Here is a 12,950-nt window from a genome sequence, read left to right as displayed (position 1 = left end):
CGCTCACACACACACACACACACACACACACACACACTGGTCGGATCGGTCACCCAGCATGGCATTTTCCGATCACGCGTCAGGAAGGCTCCCTAGACCGGGATCCCCGGATGTGCACTTCATCACAACGAGTTTGCTCAGTCTTATCCGCCAACCTTCGGATGTCTAGTTGGTCCTCTGCCCGGGACACATGATGACACAGGCTTGCAAACCTTTAACCCTGAGACGGGAGAATGCAATTCCTGGCCTGCAAGAGCTTTTTGTTGTTGTTGTTGCTGGGTTTGATTTGGTTTGCTTTTGTTTTTGTTTTGCTTTTTTTTTTTTTTTTTAACATTGTATCCATCTGCGGTAGAAAGACGCAAGCGGGACCTGAGAGCTGAGCTTTGGGGCCTTTTACTATAGACAGAAAGAAAAAGAGGATGGCCGAGTCAATCAGCAAGAGGCTTTTGCTTTATTTTGTCACTTTTTGTTGGCAAGATACAAAGAACAACTAATACTAACAACTAACAACTGCAGTATATCCTATGGAAAGGAAATCTCCCTAAAAGCCAAGTCCCTAAACTAGGCTCAAGGTTCCAGGAAGTGTGCAGCTCATGAAATACCTCCAGGGTACAAAAGTAAAAGCAGCTAACCCCCACTGCACACTGGGAAGTTACTCGACTTATCTCCCACCTAACCATTTGAAGAAAAGTATCTTATCTGTCCGTCCAGTCATGCTACTCACCCGGCCTTTAGGAAGCCCTGCACTCCCCTTTTTCTACTCTTGGCTACAAAATCTGGCTCAGACCATGCACTGCTGGCTCTCCAGCACTTCTGGCCATAGCGACTGAGATTCGCCTCTCAGACCAAAAGTCTACTGTTGTTAGTGAGGGTGATCTGAATTTTCATTCTTTAATTCCGCCTGGGTCACTACCTCTCCCCGGAGGAGGACCGACTAGACAGACACCCGAGGGCTGGCGGGTGGGACTGAGAAGGTTCACTGTGCTTACCTCCTGGGTTCCTGTTACTCAATCGGTTCAGAAGAGAAACAGAGAACCCGGAATCACTAAAGCAGCCATGAACATCTCTTCACTAAAACAGAAAACGAGGCAACAAGAGGGCAGTTCACGGCAGGAATCTCTAGAACTTGCTTTTATTCCCTTCTGTATGACTCTTTGCTGAGCTCACAGACTGACTCGGTCCTAACATCAGCAGAATCAAGCTGCGCGACTGAATATACAAAATTGTGTGTGTGAATCAATTTGCAAAAATTCAAGGTGTGGTGTTGACATCCTTCAGAGTCTTTTGAAGGGATGGCCTTGGAACACTATTCCTTTTACCCTCCAGAGGCTATATAACCTGTAATGTTATCAGTTTGTAGGCTAAGAGAATGTGTGCCTGTGTGTTATGTTTAAAATTTCCTAGGTTTAATTTACTATCTTGATAATATCAATAGTTCTAAGCCACCCAAATCAAACACCCCCTCAAAAACAAGAGCTCATAGACCAAAAAGCTTGAGGATGTTTGGTCTATTAAATATATAGTCACCTAAATTCCCACCATAATATCAGTTTCTCATCACAACTATAGAGAGAAAGCTGGAGCAGTTAGCTCTCTTGGCTGCCTCTCGCGGACATGTAGTGTTTTAGTAGAGAAGGGGGAAGAAAAATAAATGAACCAACATGCTGGCAGGTGCTTTACGTTGAGACGTCTATCTTTTAAAATCAACTGCCTATTCTTTTGTTGAGGCTTGGAAACCTATGGAATCTATATATCACCTTGGTATAGATCAAATCCTGAAGTTTCCAGTCTTCTTTTCGATGAGTCTGGATATGAACAGTTTTTCCCGAATTAGGTAGAAAATTACTTCTTATTTTTCTGAAAGAGGTCCTAAGTAGGCAGAATTCTAGTCTGAGTTCCTCACATGTCTCTGTATAGCCCTCGCTGTCCTGGAACTCACTCTGGAGACCAGGCTGGCCTCAAACTCAGAAATCTGCCTGCCTCTGCCTCCCAAGAGCTAGGATTAAAGGCATACGCCACCACCGCCCGGCAATAATCCAAAATGACCCTTGTCCTTATATAATCTCTCTGTGTTTGAGTGTAGCATGAACGCTTGTGGGTTTGATGAGATAATACTCCCATGACTGTGCTACATTTTATAACAAAAATGGAATTCTCTAGCTAGCCTAGTCACAGACGCCCTTTGTAAGCAGAGAGTTTTCTTTCCAGGGTAGCAGAAAAAGAACCCAGATTTATTTGCAGGGTAAAAGGGGTTTGACCTTTTGCTGCCTATGAATCAAGACCGGAGGGCAGCCTGTGACAACCGAGTGTGGGTCCAGGCTGACGACAGCAAGGAAGCCAGAACCTCAGTCCTACAGTCCTATGCAACTGAATTCTTCTAAAACTCTTAAGAATAGGAGCATTCATCTGTAACCCAGCCTGTGGTGAGCTTACGGGAGTAACATGGGACGTTCCAGGACCAACAGTGTACATCGTGAGAGCCGGTCTCACAAAACCCCCGCAGCACCTCAGGAGCTTGGAGCGGAGTCTTCCCCAGAGCCTCCAGAGAAAAGTCTGGCCAACATCTTGGATTTAGTCTATGAAATCCTAAACAGAGACCCTACCTACCTAAGCCCATTTGGTTACATTCAACTGTGATCTAAGCTGCTGTAATTGTCTTCAGACGGTAAATTTACATGAACTTGCAACAATAGGAAACTAATGTTGAACTAATATGTATATTTGTGTGTATGTGTGTATGTGTGTATGTGTGTATGTATGTATGTATGTATGTATATATGTATGCATGTATGTATGCACATATGCTCTCATCCAAGTATTAACCACACCCAAGCCCATTTAGCTTCTGAGATGAGATGAAAATGGGCATGTTTGGACAATATGGTCAGAATATAAAATTTTAAATTAAGGTAATAATCAGACAATGCAAAATAAGCAATGTTGAAACAGACAGCTCAGCAGCTTAGTACATTCCTAATACAGTGGAGCCAGTACCCCTTTCTAGTAACAGGAGATGTTCTCGCCGGGTGATGGTGGCGCACGCCTTTAATCCCAGCACTTGGGAGGCAGAGGCAGGCGGATTTCTGAGTTCGAGGCCAGCCTGGTCTACAGAGTGAGTTCCAGGACAGCCAGGACTACACAGAGAAACCCTGTCTCGAAAAAAAAAAAAAAAGAGAGAGAGAGAGAGAGATGTTCTCAACCCCATAAAGCAAATTCACTCTTAAGAAGCTATTATTAGTGCCCATGGATCCCCTACCCATGGTGCCCAGAAATCCTAATGCCCCTTTGCGTCTAACAGTGTATCTGCATGAAAGTTTCATATGTGTGACCTTTACCTCTGGCCTCTCTCACTTAGCGTAAGGAGTTTGTTTCTTTTATCCGTAAGTCGGCACTTTCTTTTTTTATAGTTGAGCCCTGAGCTATACATTTGTACATTCACCAGTTAATGGGCATTTGGTTTGATTTGTTTTCACTTTTTGACTGTTGTGAGTTATAAACTTCTGTGTGTGTTTGAATGTGTGTTTCCAAGGAGAGGGCTTGCTGTCTCACTTGGGAATTCTGTTTTGACTGAGGAGCTGCCAAACTGTCTACCAGGGAAACTGTACCCTTTTGCTTTAGTCAAGCAATGTACAAGGCTTCCAATTTTTTTTACATCCTCATTGATGTGTATTTTTCTTTCTAAGGAGTAGCCTACCTAGTTAGAGTGATGTGGTATTTCATGGTTTTGTTTTTTTAACCTCCCTAGAGAGGGATAGTGTTGATATTGATAGCATTGAACATATTTTCATGCATGTAGTAGCTATCTGTACATCTTGAAATGTCCATTCAAGTTCTTTGTCCCTTAAATTGTTTTCTTTTGTTATTTAATTACAAGAGCTTTTTATATATTCCACATACTATGTTTTCCCTGAAATATGGATGAATAGGATATTAAGAGATTTTTTTCTCACTCATAAGTGGGAATATATGTTTTGAAAGAAGTAAAATTACATTATATACTTTTCCATTTTTTGTTTGTTTATCTTGCTGAGTAGTATTATGTGGGGAATATCCCACATAATAAGGTACATTTCTACTACCTTCTATAAAGCAATCTGTTGTGTGGGTATACTATGATTTATTTAAGCATTCCATATTTATGGCATTTATATTTCTAGTTTTAGGTTGTTAACAGTGCTATAATTAAATCACTGCACAATACATGTTTATATATGCTTAATTTCATTTATTCACAGAACAGTTGAAGAATACATATTTAAATAATTTAAAATACAATTTAAAAAATTTAAAATACCTGGCTCTGTGGCGCAATGGATAGTGCATTGGACTTCTAATTTATGTTCATTTAAGAAAATACTAGTAGTGATGTATTGTTTTGAAGTATACAGTTAATATGTTTGGAGTTATTTAAAATTTATATTGAGAAAAATGTATTTTCCCTATTGCTATAGACGAGCATCTACATAAGACTGTTAAATTGATTGTTGTTTTATATCAAACAACTTTTATAATACTCATTTTTATTGTTATAATATTTTATAAATTTTAAAGAATATGACAAAAAATACCCTATCAATATGTACTACATTTGTGAATATGTACATCCAAAAAAATCAATAAACTTTCAAAATAAAAAAAAAATTTTAAATACAATTTTAAAAAATAGGTCTTTCTCAGTTGTTCTCTACAAGTTAAAGCTGGGCTAGCTTACATTTTACTAGCAAATATAAAAGCATTTTATTTATTTATTTTTTTATTTTGGTTTTTCGAGACAGGGTTAAAAGCATTTATTTTGAGAGTGGTTGAAAAGCAGATTCTTTTTGTAATAGTTTTATGAATTCTTTGAGAATTTCCTACAATGTATTTTGAACATTATCAACACCCTATACGATCAGCTCCTCCCATTACAGCCCTCTCCACCCTCCCCTTTCTTCCTACCCTCCCCCTCCGGAGATTACTCCTAAAGGCAGAATTTTCCCTTGCTGGCAGGAATGCAGACAGAGAATGTTGAAGGACAAGAGGGACCTGGTTCTTCGTTTCTCTAGTAGGTGGAAGACAGTGGTTCTCAGAGTGTGGTGATTTCAGGCCACAGGAGAGTTGTCCTTGTCTGGAGATACGTGTTTATGGTCATGATTAAAGGATAGGGGCTCCCATCTCCTGCTGAGCAAAGCCAGGGAGTCTGCTAAATGTTCTGCAGTCTCCAAGGCAGTCCTTATAACAGTAACCTAGCACAGGATCCCTACTGAAGATGAGTATTCTGCAGTCTCCAAGGCAGTCCTTACAACAGTAACCTAGCAGAGGATCCCTACTGGAGATGAGAGAGCGGAGAAAAAGTTGAGAAATATTGATACGCAGATTTGAAAATGGGGCTAGTAGGACACTTTCCTAGCAAGTGAGAGACACTGAATTCAATCCCCAGTATTGCAAAATAATGATAAGAAATTTGAAATCATTTATATCTGTATTTAATAGCATCTTTCTGTATGTTTGTAACTATGTGGATAAAAACACTATTCATGACCTTTGTCCATTTTTCTTTTGGTTTTTCTATCCTTATCATTTTTAAGATTCCTTTATATTTTATAAATCATTTATTCTTATGTTCATTGAAAACATCTTTCAATCGTACATTATACTGATTTTTATGGATTTTTTTTGCCAAATTGTAAGTAATTTCATAGATAATAAAACAAAGTCCCAACAAATTGTCAGACACACCATATCTGTATAATTAAAATTTTCTTTTCCACAAAGTCAATTTATAAGATTAATAAAATTCCAGCAGGGATCCAAGAAATACTCAATTAAGAATTCAAAAGTACATCTCAAAGTTTATATAACACAATAAAAATGTCCAAGGATAGTCAGTAAAATCATACAAAGGAAGATTACTAATGGGGTTCTGCCTCATCAGATATCAAGACAGAATTTAAAAGCTTTGGGATCAAATCAATTTGACTATTCACAGAGTAAACAGATGCAAAGACAAAAGCAGAACAGGAAACTTGTAAATCAGTCTTTACATTTATGAGAATTTATTTATTTTGTTCAAGTAAATGAAAATAATGATAATTTAATAAACACAGAAAAAACTGTCGAGTCATGTTTGGAGCACTCTTTTTGTTATATTCCTGGAACCTGAATCCAGAGCCTGGCGTACGGTAAGCAAGCACTCTGCCAATTAGACATATCCCCCCCCCCCCGCAAGTTTGAAACAGTCTTATGAGACACATAACAACAAATTACAGAAATATAAGTGACTTAAAGGCAGATAATATGCCCAATGTAGAAGACCTCATGAGTACCCTAGGTAACAAAGGACGATCTTGACTAAGAAAGAAAACGCAATGCTGTAAGATATAACATAGGAGAATGAAAAAAAAAATGATTGTATTCACTAACTTCATTTTACAATAAACAGCCAAACTGACACCAGAAACCGTGTGTTGGTATCTCTTGTTTATGTAGCACAGGAACTACCAGGTTGAAGGAATGAACCTGAGCTGATGAATGGTCCCCTGCCAATCTTGGTTCTAATGCTTTCTATGTGACTCACTGCAAACCTCAAGGGCAGCTAAGTGAGCAAGCTGTGACCTACAGAGTGTGAGTGAGTCAAACATTTTTTAACACTTCATCTACTGCAGGCTGGAAAGGAGCATTCTGTGCCACACAGTGTTTTACCTTTTTGTATTTATTGAATGATGGATCATACTACTAGGGGATAAGCTTAGGGCTTTATACATGCTAGACACATGTTTTTCCACAGAGCTGAATCCCTAGCCCACGGGACGATGTTAAAACGAAAAGAACTGAGATTAGCTTGCCCACTGCAGTGCTTCCAGGGAAAGACGGATGAAGCAGAGAAGGGAAATGAGCTGTGATAAAATTTAAAAAAATGTTTTTGGCCCCAGTTCAAAATGTGTTTTACAGTATAAATAGTAGAATTCAGTAGTGAAAAAAAAAACATAATCATAGGCTGATCGTTTTGAAAAGCTTATTGAACTGGAAGCCAACAGATGTAAAATTGATTTGCCAAGCGCCAAGAGAGGCAGAAACAAACTCAAAAGAGTGTGTGGTTGTCCACACACATGCTTGTAATGCCACTGCACACCAGGCAACTCCTCATGTTCTCTCTCCTAATCTGTATCTCTTTACTTCCAATATGAAGTCTGTTTTCCATGTGCATGGGTTCTGCACCTGTCGTTTCATCTAGCCATGGGTTTTAAGTAGACATAAAAATCTTGTCTGTATTGATTATGTACGAAATGTCTTCATTATCCCTAAACAATAGAAAAACAACTATCTTACATTGCAGTGTACTGCATCGAGTATTATAAATATTCCAGAGGTAACATAAACAGGGTGTGCCCAAGCATCATAGTGAGCCATATGAGAGGTTTTGCACCTGAGTCTTGGGACCAATTCTTCATGTATGTGGAAGGGAAATGGTTCTATACCACAATGCAGTTCTGGAAAACAACACATTGAAATACCTTCAATTCACTAAATAGTGGGTTCTTACTTCAGCTCTACAAGTATGATAGCTAAACCCACAGATTTTCCCTCTCAATTTACAGCTGGGAACACAAAGATTCAGTCTTCCAGATTACATCTATTCCTTCAATGTGTTTTCTGAGAAGCTGTAGGTGAAGGCATTGTGCTTAGTTTCATAAGATAGTCTACAATCAGAGAAGTCATATGAGAAATCAGATGCGCATCAGTCACTCACATCCCACTGTAGGCTGTGCCCCTGAAATGTTGCTAAAGCTATGAGGACTTTCACAAACAAACCCAAGTTTTGTCCCGACAATAATTGTGGGCTAGATGACTAGACGGTGCAGGAAAATGCTTTCTCAGCAATTAAGTGAGTGTCCACCCCTTTTCTTGAATACTTGACCCAGAATTTTGTATGTACTCAATGAGACATCATCTTACATGCTGAGCTGTATCACGTTGCATCCCAGCAAGAGTTCCCTACTAATCTGCAGCTCAGCCTGTGTAGGCTGGGAATGTGTTACCAAGCAGGAGAGGCATTGTCACACCCAAGGAGTTATGAGAAAGTACTCTGGGCATGCCCAGTATATAGTTTGTGGTACCCTTCCCATGCGCCACTCTGGCTCTGCCTAACTTCTTCCATCCTTCGATGTCAAACTAGAATACATTCATCAGTCACCAATCTCAAAAAGTTCTACCCCGTGCACACCATCCAGAGGGATTGTCCTAAAGTCTAAACAAAGCCACATCATACTTCTGTTGAGATAGCTCCAGTGCAGGCACACCAAATTTGGAGTTAAAATCTAAATTTTTACTATTGTCTGTATTCCTTTTTCTGTTTCAGGAACTGAATATCACAAATTGAGTAGTTTATTAGAGAGACGGGAAGAGGGTTAGGGAGAGGAGGGGAGGAGAAGGGAGGGAGGGGAGGGGAGGAGAGGAGAGGAGAGGAGAGGAGAGGAGAGGAGAGGAGAGGAGAGGAGAGGAGAGGCTTATTTTTTGGTCATGGTTCCGGAAGTCCAAGAGCATGGGGCTGGTGCCAGCTTGGTTTCTGATGAGGGCTTTCCTGCCGGCTCGGTGACTCTGTACTTCTAAGGGAGTGGGCAAAAGGCTGTTCTAGAGACACAACCAGTGCCAAGACCAAACTTTATTTTAAATTACAGTCCTGTTTTTGAGCTAACCTCAATTCAATCCATTACTATATGACCAGATAAACCCACTCTAGAGTCTTATTACTTAATCACGTTTTTTTAAAAAAGAATTTATGTTTAATTTCTTTCAAATCATTATGCAAGGCAAAACAGAACTGCTTTAAAAACATTTCCCAATTCTTAAGAAATTACAGTTGATGACTTACTGTTAGAAGTCTGAAAATATGGTGTTATGAGGTTTTTTTTTTAGATATTTTCTTTATTTACATGTAAATTTCTCCTTTCCCAGTTTCCCCTCCAACAAACAAACAAACAAACAAAAACAACAAACCCCTGTTGCTTCCCCCCTCCCCATGCCTGCCACCCCACCCTCTCCCACTTATTGGCCCTGGCATTCCCCTACACTGGGCCATTTTACCCCTCCTCTTAACAACAAGGAATTTCAAGTGAGTCTTGCTGGGTAAATTCAAATCCACAGTGGCCTATAAGGTCCTGCTTGATCCACCCCCCTAACCCCCACTGATGTGTATCTGTACTTTCTTCCCCCCTCGTCCCCATCTTCCTACTCTGGACCTGTCACAAGGGACTTCTTCATCCTTCTCTAAATGCTCCGAGCATGCTCCCACCTGAGGACATGCACACTTGCTGTTGCTCCAACCACAACACCCTCTTTCTAGATGTTCTTCCTGACTACTTCCCAGGTTATAACTGGTTATTTTATTGTATCTTTTTTATTTTATGTATGTGGGTGTTTTGCCTGCATATAGATGGGTTTTGCCACCATGTGGGTGCTAGGAACTGAACCCGGGTCCTCTGGATGAGCTGCCACTGCTCTTTACTGGTGAGCCATGTTTCCATCCCCTATGCTTTATTACATTATTATTTATTTATTATTACCTATTATCCTATTTGAAGTAGCGCACAACCCCGCCCCAGCCATGTTCTGTTTTTCTACTCCATTCATCACCTTCTCCCTTATCACTCAGCTCCATGTCTGTCACGCACACTTTGCGTGACGGCGGTATTTGAGGCGCAAACTTCAAGGAAAGTCAGTCTCCTGCCTCCGCATTGTTGCCTGGCACCCCAAACTCAGAGGTAGCCCAGATATGTTCTCATACTTGTGTGCTAGGGGCCCACCAAGATATCATTTCTTTATAGCAAGAAAGAGAAAATTCGGACATTGATCTCTGACCTTCACCAATGTTCCAAAATCCTAGTCAAACCCTGGCTTGGAATGTTAAGCCATCCAAACTAATTGCCTCCAGCACTATGGGTAGGGCTTTAAAGCTCACAGAATGAGAGACTTATCCCAGGACAAGGTCAAGTAAAATCCTCATTCTCAGTCATGTACTACAGCTGAACCACTCCTAAGAATTAGCAAGAGACTGTCTCTACTTCCCCAAAAGATTAACATAGTGGACGTTTTACCTAAGATGGGCAAGACCTTAATCTGAGAGTGTGTGTGTGAGAGACAGTCTGCGTTCAGCATTCTAGATTCAGCAGTCTGCATTCAGCATTCGGACTCCCTTGCGCTCGGACTAGAACCAGAGCTTAGGTGGACTAGGGCTTAGATTCATGTAGTCCAGAGCCCCCCTGGGCCCAGAGCACTTGGGCCTGGGGAGGGGGGTGTGCAGCACCAGTCTAGATTCAAGAGATTGAGCATTCGAGATTCGAACATTCAACATTGAAGATTCAGCATTGAGGACTCGAGATTCAAGCCTCTATTCTCCTGGCTGGAGCACTCGAAGCCTCCCGAGTCTCTGGCCAGGACCATGTAGCCTGAACATACTCGGAGCGCGAGAGTGCTTTGCCAGTCCAGAGGAGATGGCTGCTGTTTTAGACCTAGTGTGTTTTAGGTGGTCTCAGATGTACCTTGACTACTGAGCTGCCAGATTTTTCATTTCTCTTTTGCAATGATTGTAAAAGCCTCATGTCATTTTTAAAGAAATACCCTCAGACCTTACACCACTCATGTCTAGTCTGTTTGACAAAGCCGAATCCCGTGCACACCTGGCCAGAACCCATCGTCCCGCAGAACAAGGGACCCCGTAAGAAATCCCAGTCCGTGGCACATGTCTTTTATTACATACATGTTTGCTTTTCATATTCCTCCAATGAACATTAAAATAAGAACCCCATAAAAGCAGTAACTCTGCCTTTGCTACTGGCCTAGAACAGTGCTTAGCCACATGCTCATGTATCCAAATGTATATTTATTAAGTAAATGAAGGGGTGTGACATCATTTCCTTCCTGGCTCCTCTTGGCCACTTGCTCTATTCTCTACTTTGAATTCACTGTTATTATATTGATCGTATTTTATTACATTTGTCTCTTAGCCCTCATATACCTACAAATGCCCCCAAAACAGATCTCTTATTCATATCCACTGACACCCAGCACAAATTTGGTGAAAAAGCTACATGTCTTTGGAAAAGCGACTATCTTGCAACCCCGGTTCCTCCAACATGAGAGTTGCACTAGATGATTTTTGCAAGTCCTCCCAGCTGTGAAGTTCTCCACTACTGATTCAGCTAGGAGGCTGTACCCCAGTGGCAGGAGTCCACTGAGCCTTTGAAAAGGCCTATATCATCTCTCAACATCAGTGACGTGCTTGTATTCCCACTCTTACAACATAACTGCCTCCCTTACATTTGCACCAAGCAGCTGGGTTCCCAACACCCTGGACAGGAGAGAGGGGAGGGGTAGGGCACATAGCTAGCAGGTTTGAAAGGTAGGAGATGAATTTGATCAAGAGAAAGCTAAATTGCCAACATTTCATGGGCTATATTAGGCCCACTGCTGGGTTTTCTCTGAAAATCAGCACCTATGTGACCTACAATTCAGGGTGTGTCCTTTGGAAGTTACGAGGGTGTGGAACAGCCAGTCACTTGCAAAGTGGCAGGCTTGGATACATTACCTTTGACTCAGCTAAGGCAGCCTCCTCATGACTTCACATTAGACAGGCTTCCAGATAAAACGGGTTTCAGAGGAGATCAGTACTGACAGGATTATCTCGCTAAGCCAGGTATGGAATAATTTAGGTTCTGTTTCTTTAAAAAAAAAAAAAAAAGATTGTCCTAGGTCTTTGTAAGAAAATGTGTTAAGTCCTACTTTCTATGTCGATGTAAGTAAGCTTGTATGATAATCTCTAAACACATTCACAGTCACATGCCAGTGAGTCACAGGAAATCTACAATGAACCCAAACACGGGTGTGTTGATCTTTCCCATCTGACAGTCATTGTGGCACTAATCGACCTGAAGGAACAGATCTTCCAAGTCCCAACACCACAGAGACATGCCAGATCTATTAAGAGTCTACTCTGTCTCTCTCCTCTTTCTAACAGGATGTGAGCACACCAAACACATCAGCACACTCCATTATTTTCTCCTCCTAGTTATAAGTTCTTCAGGTGGCTTCTACAGATTGATTGTCCTATGGAAAGTTCTCTCAGAGAGAGGAGGAGGTAAGGGACCCTGAATCTCAGTCTGATCAATGATTCCCTGAACTGAAAAATTCCCCTTGTGTGTTTGTCTTTGGCCCTGATTCTGAGGATGAGAGATCTTGGCTGGAGTTTCAATATCTTCAAGAGTGAGAGAAACATTTAAGTAGTATGGGGCGTGATTACTCGGACCGTATGCATCCTCTTGCCATATCCTACTAGCTAAATAGTCTCTAGACTTCATGTGCATGAATTCCTATTTCACTAGTTGTGGTTGTTATTGTTGATGTTATGTTGTTATTAATCATTATTATTATTTTATTGAGAGAGGATATTGCTGTATAGTTGAAGCTGGCCTCAAAACCACCATCTACCTGCTTCAACTTCCAGAGTGTTGGGAATACAGGTGTGTACTACCATGCTCTCAGCTACTGTGGTTTTGTGTGTGTGTGTGTGTGTGTGTGTGTATGTGTGTGTGTGTGTGTGTGTGTGTGTGTGTGTGTGTGTGAGAGAGAGAGAGAGAGAAAGAGAGAAAGAGAGAGAGGGAGATTAAAAACAGATTGTGTTTCTTGCCATTTCCTGTGTTTCCTCTGGTATTTTATCTAATAAGTATGTTGTCAAACAGACTTCCAGATCTTCACAGGTTGGCTTCAATCTTTATTAATACATTTTGCTGATCAATTGTATATTTATAATGTCACACTAACATATAAGTGAAGCATTCTGTGTTCAAAACCTAGTTTTCTATTTTAGCAAAAACATTTTTAGATGAATCCAACTTTAGTGTCTATTATGTATCCATAGGGTGAAAGAGTCCACTTTTGCAATAGAATATGAAGATCCCTTATCTTTATTCAGATAT

This window comes from Mastomys coucha, unplaced genomic scaffold (assembly GCF_008632895.1).
Source record: "Mastomys coucha isolate ucsf_1 unplaced genomic scaffold, UCSF_Mcou_1 pScaffold1, whole genome shotgun sequence".
Taxonomy (NCBI): Eukaryota; Metazoa; Chordata; class Mammalia; order Rodentia; family Muridae; genus Mastomys; species Mastomys coucha.
Note: the sequence above shows the minus strand (reverse complement) of the source record.